Source organism: Salvia miltiorrhiza, chromosome 4, assembly GCF_028751815.1.
Source record: "Salvia miltiorrhiza cultivar Shanhuang (shh) chromosome 4, IMPLAD_Smil_shh, whole genome shotgun sequence".
NCBI classification, from domain to species: Eukaryota; Viridiplantae; Streptophyta; class Magnoliopsida; order Lamiales; family Lamiaceae; genus Salvia; species Salvia miltiorrhiza.
The window spans coordinates 3218173-3233561 of record NC_080390.1 but is presented as its reverse complement, the minus strand read 5'-3'; positions in this window follow the sequence as shown (position 1 = coordinate 3233561).

Below are 15389 nucleotides of genomic sequence, written 5' to 3'. Positions count from 1 at the left end.
TCGAGATTTATGTAAATACAGTATCAAGCAGAATCGAAGCCAGTATTTTATTACAGTTACAGAATCACCGACACATAGAAAATACATCATTAATTCTTCTCTACATTTTTTTTTCTTTCTTTTTCTTTCCATTAATTTTTGTTCCCCACTTCTCTACACCACTTTTCCCCACCACTCACTTTCCCCCACCGCTCATCATTTTTCCCACCACTCATCACTCAATTATGCAATATTACACCATTTTCACTCTCAATCTTCACAAGGGAATTCACCCAGGAGAAATCTGCATTCATCGCCCTGCTGCCAAAATTTCAGAGGTAAGCTTGGTTCAATTTCTTCACATTTCTTCCATATGCAACCTGCATTGACCAAATTCATTTTAGTTATTTCACACTTCACTAAACTCCAGCAACAACCAAGCAGGCAGTTGAACACAAGTGAGGTAATTCACTATCTCAATCAACCATTCCAGAAAACATTCATATCACGCATGATTATGGTTAGTTTCACAATGCCAGAAGACCGTATAATCATCTTGAACTTAGCAAGCACCAACAACATTCTAATATTCAAGTGACAGTTCCTATGTTGTTCTAATCAAGCATAATTTGAGTTATGCAAAACAAGAAGATTTCACCTTGTCTAATTCACGTTTTCGAATCGATAAAAAGGAGACGAGTTTTAACTTAGCTTTAGAGAGGGTGGGCTGCTGCCCTGCTCAGTGAATCGAGGGGGCGACGGCAGAGCTTTCACCGGCGTCGGAGGGGCGCACGTACAGACCTCAGCGGTTCTGCTCGCCGGTTGTTCAGTCACGGCGACGGCGGCTCTGGGAGAGGCGGCTGCCGGACTCTTGCTGTTAACAGCAGCGGCTGGCGGCGGCACTCCCAAGCGGCGACGTCCGGCAATAGAACTCCAGACCGCGACCCGGCGAAACAACAGCGGTAGTTGGTGGCGTGGCTCGAACCTTCGACTCCGGAGATAGCAGAACGGCGGACCCCTCCTGCTCACCGGAAATCGTGTGACAGCAGCGGCGATTTGCGAAGGGAAAGGACTCCGGCTCGGAGGAAAGAACGAGGCGGCGCGGGCCTCACTGACTCGACCGGGCTCCACCAGAGGCGGCGGCGACTCCGACGGAGAGTATGGCGGCGACGATTTCTGAATTGAGAAGTTAGGGCTCCTCTTTGTTTCCTTCAACAGATATGGAGAGAGAGAACCTCGGAGGGGGAAATTGAGGACGAGGTTGGACGGGGCTGCTTCCAGTTGACGACCGCTCGCTGGATTCTGGAGCAGCGGCGGCACCCGCCTCGGCTGAGGCCGGTTGGAGGCGGAGCGAGAGGGAGAAATAGAGAGAGAGGGGTCGCCTGTTTTTGTGAAGAGAGAGAGACCGATAGTGAGAGAGAGAGAAATGGGCTTTGATTTTAATTGTTGTTTTGATTTGTATGGGCTTTATTTAATTGAGTTGGGCCAAATTTTTGGGCTTTATTTATTTTAATATTTGGGCCGAAAATTGGGCCTCCTATTTATTTTCTTTGGGACTTGTTGTATTTATTTTCATGTGGGCCTTAATTATTTCTCTTTGGGCTGAGTTTACTAATGAAAGCCCAACTGCATTATATTTTAATTGGGTTTTAGTTTAATTCATTAGGCCTTTGTTATATTATTTCAGTTGGGCCTTATTTATTTTACTCAGATGGGCCTCTATTACATTATTTCATTGGGCCGAATTTATTTAAATTGAAGCCTATTTATTTTATTGGGCTGTTATATTATCTTCGTTGGGCCTCGTTTGATTTATTTAATTGAGCCCAGCTAATCAAATTATTTATTTATTGGGCCAAGATTTATTTAATTACTTGAGCCCTGAATTATTTCAATTGAACCTCTCATGTTAATTATTCAAGCCCACTTCTGCTTAATTAATTATTAGGCTGCCGTATGTTGAGCCTTTTAATTATTTAAACTTGCAACAGTACTTTCTCCCATTTATTAAGCCGATTAATTATGAGGTTATAAATCGAATAAGCTGAAGTATTTATTTATTTTCTTTTGACTACGAGGAATGAGGTTTATTTAATTGACGGATTAGAACACCCCGAAGAGAACGGATTAATTATGATGATTTATCCGACCTCAGGCGACGAGCCTTATTTAAATTATTTTATTTCGACAATTAGAATTATAATAGAATCTCCCAGATTATTATTTCAGAATAATAATTCATGCATAAGGATCATGCATAGTTAATTCTGTATTCTCATTATTTGAGGATTTTATTCGAGCAGATATCTTATATATGTACATATATATTCTCGTAATAAAGGTCAAGGGCGAGATTGATAATCTGTTGAGGAGCTTTTGTATCACAGAAAATTACTATCAGGTGGGCATTACTTTCATATATATCAAATGAGTTTAAATGTTACGTTCAAGCAAGTTATTTCATGACTAAATTAATTGAAGTTATTTCAAATATTGTCTTGCCATAAAATGTTTCAATTTCAGTATGATATCTATCTGATGTGGCTTTTATCATGTAATCGAATTCGGGTCTTGAGCAGTTGATAGCTATCCTGCCAGGGCTAGTGTACACCAGTGACCGTGAGTCATCTAGCGGGTTGGCCGGTCAAGTGACCGTGAGAGGTGGCCACCTCTCCGGCACACAGTTCCAGATATGATAGATTACAGAACTTAGACTGCAGTCGAACTTTAAGAATCACAAATGAATTTAGTAAGCTTGGGCCTTTTAGCGAAAAACTCCCTTGCTGTACTGTTTATGATGGCATGACAATTTACAGTTTTGAAGCATGTATTTTTATACTTAGGCATACGTGCCCACTGAGTACTTTTGTACTCAAGCCCTGCATATATTTCTAAATGTGCAGGTTGAGCAGCTGCCGATGGTGATGAAGTGACGAGCGAGACTCTTTTGTCTTATTATGTATTAATGAACTCTAGGGTTACATGTCTTCATACATGTAATCAGAACCGTATTCCGCTGCGTACTCAGAAGTTTTATGTTGTTTTGGATAAGTCGGAGTTATCCAAACTTACTAGTTATTTGAGTCTATACGACTAAAACTCCGTTATATTATAAATATCCATGTTGTTAACAATGATGAAATGTGATCCTTCCTTGTTTGATTATTCATCTTTCTACCCCGCTTCTAATCTCCCTCCATTAGTCACGGTTTCCCCGGCTTAATTATCCTTAATTAGGTCCGGTCGTGACATTACGAGTTTAATCTAATCATGATGAGAGATCACAAAACTCACCATATATTCTCACTAGAGCAATCTATGACAGTAGATTAATATACTCTCTATCACCGTAAGTATCAAGAGGAAATATATCAACTCCCAAAAGCACATAAGAATAGGTCCCTATGATCCACCTATCTCCACTAGCTCTCAAGGTTAAAATCATACCAAACATTCATAAATATGCTAAACAGTTATCTTCATCAGATCTCAAACTGAATAACTAGACATGCAAATTATTAGGTAGATAATCCACATAAGCATCAGGAATTGTAAACTGTAAGGCAAAAATGTATCAACACATCAACCACAAAAATTTAATCAACTATTTACAAACCTCATAATCAAATAAAGAACTAGCTAAACATAATCAAAGAAAAGAAATTTACATAATAAAATAGATAAAAAAATGGAAAGAATCGTGAATTAATGAACAACTTGAATCTTGATGTCTTGTAGAAAATAAATCTAAGCTATGAAAACAAGAAAGTTCTAAGTTTAAAAACTGAAAAATATGGAAAGAGGTGTAGATAGAGGTAAAGAGAGATGTCTAATATGTCAATTAAAGGACTTATATATAGGCACAGTGGAACAAAACTCGAAAATAGTGATAAAATCACGTTTGGCCCAACTTTTTGAGGATTTCTGCCTTTTACCCACGGTCAGGACCGCGGGGTCCCTCTGTCTCAACGCGCAGTGTTTTTATTTTAATCATATCTCGCTCGTCTGAACTTTGATTTGCGATCCATTTGTGCCCATGAACTCGTATCGAGAAGATCTACAATTTTCATTCAGACCATGTTTTCAAATTTAGCTTCAATATTTCTGTAGATTTCATCAAGTACGAGTAAGTACCATATTTCACAAGATAAAGCAAATTAAGCACAAAACAACTATCATACACTCAATTTCCTATAAAATTAACATCATATGGACATTAAAAATCATGGCAAAATGAATGTCATCAATATGTAAGTGAATATATAGGTAGAGGTTTAAACAAAAATCCTTATTTAAAATGAGAACAGAGAACTATTCTCAACTCTTTGATCGTGATGATCTGCGGTAGGGCCGAAATCGAACCGAACTGAAAAAAATCAAATCCAAACTGCCCCTAAATTCTGAACCTGAACCAAACCGTTTCAATGGCCAAAATCAAATCAAATCGAACAATAAATTTTCAGTTCAGTTTGTTTCAGTTTAGCATAAACTGTTTGAACACCGTAATTTCTGAAGGTTAAAAGCGAGAATTTCTAAAGGTAAAGTCATTGAGGAGTAACTCTTATGCGTTTCTCCACAATTGTAAAAAGCAAGAATTTTTAAAAATTCATACAATTCGCCACGACATCATTCAGAGCCCCCTCGACAACGATTCCAGTTTCAAACTGATGCGTCATCGTTTTGCTACGCCAGCAACAATTATCATCGTAAAAATCCTAATTTTTAAAACACCGTGTTTCGAACACCAGAGCAGAGCCTATTTCGTCGGTTTCAGTTGGTTATGGTGATTGATTTTGATTTCGTTTGATTCAAATAGGCGAAGTAGTGATATAAGGAAGATGGCTTTAGAAGGGAAATGTGGTCTATAGGGAAAGTGGGGGTAGTGTTGAAGGCGGGTGTGGGTGGGAGAAGGTGAGGCATGGGAGGGAGATTGAGGTAAATCCTAAACACAAAAACTTAAGTACAACCGATTGTACCATACAACCGGGTTGCACGCTGACCCGCATCCCAACCCAAACCGCATAAATAACACTATTCAATCATACAAATGACACTGCCTATAATTAACAGTATTCAGTTATACAAATGACACTGTCTATAATTGACATTGTTCGATTATACAAATAACACTATGTCATTTTCATTTGTATAACCGAATAGTGTCAATTATAAGCAATGTCATTTGTATAACTGAATAATATCATTTACACGGTTAGCGTTATTTATATAATTGAATAGTATCAATTTTACACAGTGTCATTTACAATGTTATAGTGTCATTTGTATAATCGAATAGTGTCAATTACAAACAGTGTCATTTGTATAACCGAATAGTGTCATTTACACGGTTCGGATTAGAATGTGGGTTCGGATCAGGATGCGGGTCAAGGTTCAACCCGATTGTACGGCACAACCGGTTGTATCCAAGACCAGCTCAACCCTAAATCTGATATGCTTTCTAACTTTGAAGTGTAAACCTAAATCTATGTTTAAATGTTTAATAGTTAATTATATTAAATATATATTTATTAATAATATTTAATTCTAGCGGGTTCAGGTTAAAAACTGCACCATTTTTCTGAACTCAAAATTTTTGATTTTATAATTTTCAAATCGAACCGCACCATTACATTTACAAAAACTGAATCAAATCGTTATTTTCGGTTTGATTTTGCTCAGCCCTAATTTACGGTGGATGTGTAACATCTTGATTGATGAATGCAGCACGTGGATTCGAATCCTGGATGCAGCAAAATTTTTTATTTTTTTAATTTGTTGTTGCATAGTTTATTTTTTGTTGTTACATGTAAGGTTTGTCATGCATACGATGAATCCATCATATGCACGGTACGTAGTTTTATAATAAAATGTGTTTTCTAAAGAGGATTCACTAGTATTATTGTATTGGTTCCACAAAAAAATTGGAAAAAAAAAACATATTATATAATAATTTATAACAAATTATGTTTGATAATGGGTGCCTGCTGAAATTGTTATAACATAAATAGGTTGTAGTAGTTTCACTTAAAGAGTGAAATGATCCCCTAAAGTGTTAATGGGCAGTAAATGATCCCAATATTTAGGGTTGGAAGTTAAATAATTGTGTACATTTATAATTATAACCTTTTAATATTACACGTCTTTATTTTACAAATATCGTGTGCAATTAAAATTTCTAATCTCAGCCGTTAGTTTTTAAAAAATACTGGGTTGATATTGGTTCTTAGTTTCTATCTTAAGGAGAGTTTCTATGTTAACCTAATTATATATATATATAGGGGACTAAGGGGAGGGCTAAAATAAGAGCATTTCATAAGATATAAAATAAGAATCATTTTCAGCCCTTAGATCATCAAGATCTACGGTTGATTCGTAATCCTGTTGGATGGATTTATGGTCCTGAGTTCGAATCTCAAAGGTAACAAAAATTTATTTTTCACAATTCATACCTTTATACAGCGAATTCATACGTGTTCTACATAAAATTCATACATTAAAAATTGCTCTTATTTCTTATTTTAAGATGTGCTCTCACGGTAGCCCACCCCTATATATATATATATATATATATATATATATATGGAGAGGTTCAATAAAGAACCACTAAATAAAGAAGACCGGAGAACCATTTTCAGCCATTCGATCATCAAGATCTACGGTGGATACATCATCTTGTTGGATGAATGCAAATCTTGGGTTCGAATCCTGAAGGGAGCAATTTTTTTTTTATTTTTTTGAGTGCATTAATTTTAACAGTGAATGCATTAATTTTTACAGTGGATGCATTAGATTTGATGGCTTTCATGTTCTCACAAACAATTTAGTTCTCTCTAGAACCACACCCTATATATAGGTTTGCATTCTATGGAGAACAACAAATATTCAAAGAACAGAGAACATTAAACATGTCAGTAATTCCCCTTGAACGTTAAACGTTCGTAACAGTCATTTCGTTGAACATATAGGGGTCTAAATAACCCCCAAAAATTCAATGTTTATTCACGCCCATGTTCAACGAAATGACTGTTATGAACGTTTAACGTTTAAAGGGAATTACTGACATGTTCAATGTTCTCTGTTTTTTGTATATTTAGTGTTCTCCATTGACCTCTTCCATATATATATATATATATATATATATATATATATATATATATAGGGGTGTGCTACCATGAAAACACTTTTAAGTGTATAAAATAGGAACAAATCATTTCCATTAGATCATAGTGAATTAGTGGCCCAGATCAATTTATATGGAGATCCGAAATTCGTAACTGTTTCCCTTGCAATTCATATGTTTTTCTTATTACGAATTATATTCTATGCTCGAATCTGAAATTCTTTTGTTACGAATTATATTTTGATTAGGCAAATTTCAAGCCACAAGATCAACCAAGATCTAATGGACAAGATTTGTTCCTATTTTATACACTTAAAAGTGTTCTTATTTTAGCCTAAATAAAATAAGAACGAAGAACCATTTTAAGCTATTCGATCATCAAGATCTACGGTGGATGCATCATCTTGGTGGATGAATGCAGAACCTGGGTTCGAATCCTGAATGAGTAAAAATTTTATTTTTTTCTAATGCAGTAAATTTAATAGCAAATGCATTAATTTGTATAACAGATGCAGTAGTTTTAATGGTTCTCGTGTTCTCACAAAAATTGTGATTCTCACTAAAACTTCACCATATATATATATATATATATATATATATATATATATATATATATATATATATTACTTAAGCGTTATATACTTAAACCTTATATATTACTCCCTTCGTCCCACTATAAGTGGGTCAAAACTTTTCGACAAATGAATTAAGGAAAATGTGTAAATGGGTTGAAAGTGGTAGGACCTACACTTTTTTAAGGTTAAAATTTTTTCATTTATAGAAACATGCTACTTATAGTGAGACAGCCAAAAATGGAATACAGACCACTTTCAGTGGGACAGAAGATATATTTATTACCAAATCTGGACCGCACATTTTGTTTACATAAAATCGCAAAATTTTAATTTAACTTAGAATTATGAGTCATATAATTAATCTTAATAATGTACATTGCTACTTAAAAAATTGATTAGAGAATTTTTTATGCATGTTAATTACTCCATTCGTCTCACTGTATCTGAGACTCTTTCTATTTAAGGCGTCCCACTGTAAGTGAGACTCTTTCCTTTTTTGGTAAAGATTTTACCCTTTAAACACATTTTTACTTTTTCACCTACAAACAAAATACATTTTTCTTAATTTTCGTGTCCAAAAAAAAGGTCTCACATACAGTGGGACAGAGGGAGTATAATTTAATTCTTAAATATATTTATTAATTTAGATTTTTTTTATGCATACTGTTTTATGATACAAATTCATAGTCCTAGTAGTTATTTTTGGTATCCCAAACACATGACAAGAAATAGTTTCTTAGAAATAACATTCTCAGTTAATATTACTTTCTTATCGAACAAACGGACCCAATAGTTAATTCAACACAGACACCCAATATAATATTTAAGCAATCACTCAAAGAGTGGAATTATCTAGATACTAGACAAAAGAAAAGTAAAAGCAAATCTGAGATAAAATTTAGGAAGAAAAGAGTGACTAGGAACCACAATGACATTAATTAAACCTATGTAGTTAATCTATTAATTTAATTATCAATTTAATCCAACCCTAATGAAAGATCATTTAATTATTCATGGCCTCTTTCGAGTAGTTTATAAAAGTTGAATAGTGATCACTTAATTATTTATGGCCTCTTTCGAGCAGTTTATGAAAGTTGAATAGTAAATTCTCTATCTCGTATAAAAAACTCAAGAAAATCTACTAACTCCCAAAAGCACACAAAAAATTACTTTCTATAATCTATCTATCTCTTATAAGGACTTATGGTAAAATTATATCATACATTCCTGAACCAGCTAAACAATTATCACAACAAAGTCTCAAATCGAATAATTATACATGCAAAATATTGATCAAGTATTCCACATGAAACAAGCATCATAAATCATAAAATCAAAGACTGTTAGACAAATTGGTAACATAAGTTCAGATCCTAAACTAGCTAGACATAATTAAAGAAGAACAAAAGATAATAAACAATAATTAGAGAAATAAAATCGGAGACGAATCCACGAAGAACAACTTGACTCCAAAAGTAATCTTTGCAGAAAAGTAAAGCTATATGAATGAAATATAAAATACATCTAAAACTTAAGTAATGAATTGTGTATAAGAGGCCCCATCTTTTTCCCACGATCATGGACCGTGCCACGGTGTCTGACCATGGGAACACACCGTGACATGGCGAAATGGTAGTGGTCACTCCCACGGCCGCCGACGGGGACCGTGGGTAGCTGAAGTTTCGTATAATAATTTTGTTTTAAGTTGTATCTCCTTTGTTTGAATTGGATTTTTGATCTGTTAGCGCCCACGAACTCGTATCAAGATTATCATCAACTTTTATTCAGATCAATTTTCATAATTCAACCACAATAATTCTATAAATTTCACCGAACTACGAGAAAATATCACATTTCACATGATAAAGCAATTCAAACACAAAACAATGATCAAATACTCAATTCCTTTCAAAATTGACATCGCAAGAACATTTAAAACGTTGAAAAGTGAGTGTTATCAGTTTTTACTGGGTATAAAGTTGTTGAGCTAGTCGCCTTTGAACCTTGGTGTGTTGGTTTTCCTGCGTGTTGGCCTTTTCTTAATAAAGTTGGTGTTTTGTGTTTGTGGGGGAGCATTGTCTACTAATATGTTGTTGCATATTTTTTTCGCATGTTGATTATCCTGCGAATGGTTTTGCTTACATAAATGACAAAAAGAAAGATTGTAACTGTACGTGATATTACAGTTAGTTTGTTATTATAGAGACACACCTCAAGAGAACCTACTTGTACCTCGAGAGATAGTGAGAGTGCGTTGTTGTTTCCTTTTTCAGCGTACATATGAGAACTTTTCTTGTTCGAAGTTGTGTTTCTTACAATAAGGATTTAGGGTGAAGATCCATGTATGATCTCTGGCGTGTGCATGTAGTTTGACCAGACATTCTTACATTATGTGGTTCTTGATCATTAGGAATACTTCCCGCTTGAAAATATTTACTCAGCGTAAGATGATAACATATTTAGATTTTTTCAAACTATCTTATAATATATGTTGTTGAAAACTCACGTGAAGGCTACAGTTTTTTAGTCTTGTTTTCATAGTTTTCTCATTAGCATCTTGTGCTTGTGAAGGATATGGGTTTCTCTTTCGTGTTTACATAGTTGAGTTTCAATTCGTTTTTGTTCGGAACCTCAAGAGTTTGCTCTGTTAAGTTGTTGGAGTTGAGTGGTGAGCGTCAATACTCACGTCCAAGCAACGTGTGGTGCATATGTTGCTATCGATGAAATTTCGGGAAATTGCTTAAGCAGGAAGAGTCGATTGTTTTGTAAGTCCTATGTGACTTATCTTTCGCTAGTTCCATGGGCAAGGTCTCCTAGACGTAAATATGCTATCATTGAATTTGGTATAGTCATTTTAATTTGTGTGTTGATTTAATTTATCGCCTTATGCTTGCTTATTGCATATTGATTATTGCGTATAGTGTGACAACCCAAGTTCTTAAACTTTAGATAACTCTCACTACTTAATTAGGATTATTTAAGCCTTTTTAGTTATAATAAGTTTATACTTATAGAAATATTGGTGGTATTCAAATGTGGGCACTGCCTAGGGGACACCTTATGGAGTACTATTTGAGCAATGAATGGTCTACTCGAAAACATGCAACGGATAATAAATCTCCAACAGTCACTTTGTCTCGTCACAGTTTAAGTTCTGCACAACAAAAAATTATAGAATTATACTAAATGAAATATTCATGTATATATCATATGCAAGCTACATCATTTACACCTGTGTCTCTCAATAGATGCAAGCCGCTATGTAAATCTTATGACAAATAGTATATATGTAGCAAGAATATTCCTCAATGTCTAGCACGTACATACACACCGAGACCACATCAAGCACACATATATAGAAGTTTATAATCAATGCAAATTACAATATTCCATTTCTCAATTTGACATTATCAATTCGTACTATATATAGGTCAATACACATCAACATGTATAGCATATGCCAAAAATGTTGGGGAAAAAATGGGACATTATTTACATAATAAGACTAGTCAATATTTTTATATATATACTTGGCATGGGATATACAGTATACGAAACAGTGGAGAGTCATAGGAAAAACCAGCTCTTCTATATACAAAAGTTATATATGTAAGTATAATAGTGTGTGCAGGGGTAAAAATGGGAGGAGAAGGATTGGATTGGGGGGCAAATATCACTATCATGCAGGTAGCAGAGTAGCAAATGCCAATAAAGTATGAATGACATCATTTTTCTATCTAAACAGTTACTTCTAATCATTGCAAAATTTATCAAATTTATTTTATTTTGATGGGGAGAATTTGATTTGACAAAAAATGGCATCAATGTAATGTACAAGTTTACTTTAGCAAGTGAAAAAAAATGGAGGTCTCATAAGTCCCCATCTACCACCTCTCTCTCCCACCAATTCCCTTGTTATTTTCTCTGCCCCCAAACTCATCAATCAAGGTTTTTCCTCCTCTTCACAACATGCTAGTGGGATCCAGCTTGTCTACTCTCATTCAATACCTTCTTCCTCTCTATTTTATATGCTACTTATACATTATTGATTAGGAAAATATTGGGTATGATTGAATTGGATTTTAATGGGTAATAACTTGTGAAATATAGAGGAAACTACAGGTTATTTAGTGGGGAATATATTCATTCCATATTTTATAATTCATTTTCAGAGCCTCAGTTAATTGGTTTTTGTTAATTAGCTGTACTTTCGATTAATTTTGTATACATAAGCACTGTAAATAAATTATTTAACTATAAAGTGTGCAAGGGAATTCTATGTTCTAGAAATTGGGATGTTATATGAAAATAAGGGGATTGAGGAGCATGTGTGAGTTATCTTATTTATTGTTAAATTGAACATCGTTTGGTTACTTACCTAATAAGTGGGTAATTTTGACTTTTGAGTGTGTATCTGTTGACCTAACACAGTAATGATTAATGCCCAAAGTTAGAGATCATGAGTTCGAATCTATCGTGGTGCGGTCTTTAAGTTTTTTTATTTACTTATTAATTTATGAAAAAAAGAGAGGGTAATTTCGAATTAGATCTATTATCCAATATTTGTGTATGTAATCATATTCTATATATTATCATATCAATTATTTCAATAATATTTTTTCATGAAGATAAAATTTATTATTCATCCGTCCATCAAAAAAATATTCATTTCATAATTACACGAGTTTTAATAAATTAGTTGAGTGTGTTGTTAGTAGAATAAGTGTTTCATTTTTATTGTAGTTTTGAATTGATTAATTTAATTGAATGGTGGCTCCAAAATCACAATATCAGTAAATAAGGAGTTATATACTAAGGGTCCAAAAATGAAATAAAAAAAATCAGATATTCTTATTTTAGATTCATCAACCCTTTTATTAGAATTATTAATTAATAAAAGTGAATTAATTAATAAAAAATAATTACATGTCCTAATTGGATAGAATAAATAAACTAAATATACAAAATTATAATTGAAGAAAAAAAAATGAGACATTAAGTGTACACTGAATCTTAGATAAATTTAATTACGACATTTTATTGTACTAACACATTTTATCTAGCTATAATAAGAAATGAAACATTAATTATTTAGCGATGATATAGTGTTATTGAGTGTAAACAAAGGGGCCGTTTGATTTGCAGTTTAGGATTGATTAGGATTAAAATTATCTTGAGAAATTAGTGTGGATTAGTGTGGATTTATATTATTTCATGGGTGTTTGATATCATGGCTACTTAATCCTATATTATGTTTGATATCCATAGGATTATGTTGGATTATATTATCTAATACCAAAACTATCCTCACATAATTTTAAAAATATCATGTGTGTCCACCATTACTTGGGCATTTGCATCGATATGCGTGAGGAAGGGTAGCAGAATTTTTATCCAACTTCTCAGTATGAAATTTATCCGAGGGGGGTGGGCGGATTATTAGTATGGGTTAATCCCACAAAATAGCATGGAGAAGTAGGATTAAGTATGAGTTGACCATATTAACTGCACATGATATCAAATATCACACTAATCTGTATTAATTTAATTTATCCTACCGATAAACCCATATTAAACAGGCCCAAAGGAAGTAAAAATAGTGTATGTCCTTCTATAATTTGACAATATCCTTTAATTTTGGGGGTTATAGTAAAAAAATACACTAATTTTGGAGAAATTGTAATTTTCACTTGAACTTTCAATTAAGCCAAAAAAATGCATGAATTTATATTTTTGTTGCAATTTTCACATCAGTTTGACTTTCGGAGAAATTAGAGTTTAGTTGATAGTCGGAAGTTCGCATAATGTTGGTCTAACTTCTGATCATATTAAGAAGTATTTAGAAGTTCGGAGGTCTAAGAAGGTAAAAATTAATATATTTGACTTAATTTCGACTGTCAATTAAACTCTATATTCCGTTGAAAGTCAAATTTATGTGAAAATTAAAATAAAAATATAAATTCATGTATTTTTTAACTTAATTGAAAGTTTTAGGTAAAAATTGCAATATTTTTTTTCAAAGTTCATACTCCCTCCGTCCACCAAAAATATGCCACAATTTCCTTTTTTGTCCGTCCACAAAAAATATGCCACATCCATTTTTAGTAGTAAGGTCCACACCATTCCACTCACATTTAAAGTGGAACCCTTACTCCACTACCAACTTTACTCACATTTTATTAAAACTCGTGCCGAAAGTAAAGTGGCATATTTTTGGTGGACGGAGGGAGTATATTTTTTGGTCATAATCCCTAACTTTTTTTTTTTGTTTACATTACAAATTTAAGTTTTAACTATTCTAACAATAAAGATTTCCACGAAAATGAAAGTGCTTCTGCTTCTGAATAATATTTGATTTTTTTTTTTTTTTGTTAATTCGAAATGGAAGAATTTTCAAAGTCCGTTTGTACTTGTATAAATTCGTCATTGTGAAAAGATGGCATAGAAACCATCTTTTCAAAGAGATTCGACGTGATAGAAAGTAGTTAAATTAATAAGTAGTCAACAGTAATTATTAGGCAGTGCAGTCACAAATGGACCTTCATGGATTAGAACCATTGAATTAAAGTTCAAAGGACTGTATACTTCCAAATATTTATCTCTTTATTGATTAAGAAATGCACGTCAAACAAATAATCCACAGAACTCCAAATAATCAAAACTTTAGCCCTTGCCCCGCTCATAACATTAAAGAATATATATAGAGAGAGAATTGTTACATGGAAAATATTAAATACTAGTATAGAGATTATGTGAGAAAATTACGAACAAGTTAATAATTTTTATAAACAAATTAATGTATTGTATGAACAAATATTTAGATCTGAGTTCAAATTCTAGAATTAGCGAGATTTTCACCATATTTACTAGATACATATGTTCATGAGTTGTGTTGAGTTTTTCGTAGAATTTTTGGATTTGTTCGTTATTCTTTATTCTCTCGAAAAATATAATTCTCCATGAAATCTAATCCTATATACACACACACACACACATATAGGGAGAAGTTTAAGTAAGAACCACAAAATAAAACAAGAATGGAGGATCGTTTTAAGCTCTTCAATCATTAAAATCTACGGTTGATGCATAATCTTGGTAGATGAATGCAGCAGCTGAGTTCGAATTTTGAAGGAAGCAATTTTTTTTTTCGAATGCAGTAAATTTAGCAGCGGATGCATTAATTTTTACAGCGGATGCCGTAATTTTAATGGTTCTCACGTTCTTACGAAAATTGTAATTCTCACTAGAACCATGCCCTATATGTATGTGTGTTATAAGTATAGTTTAGACATGTAAGTATATATTGTACTACTGATAATACTAGTTCTACATTTAATTTAAATATAAAGAAATTTGGTTTTACACAAAAGTATTCAATTTTTAAGATAAAATTAGATATAGATATTAGAGCATCCTATTGGACTAACTCGAGTCAGTTGATGTCTAGAGTCGACCGATTCAGCACCGTATGACTTAGAGGGTGTTTGGCTGAGCTTATAAGCTCCTCAAAACAGCTTATAAGCTGTTTAAGAGCTTATAAGCTCTTTCAAAGTGTTTGGCAAAATAAGTTTCTCAACAGCTTATAAGCTCCCCAAAAAATAAGTTCCTCTACCCCAACTTATTTTTTTATAATCTCATATGCAACAATCTTTTTATAAATATTTTTCAACTATAATTTATTATTTTCATCATATATCATTTAAGTTCATTTTTCT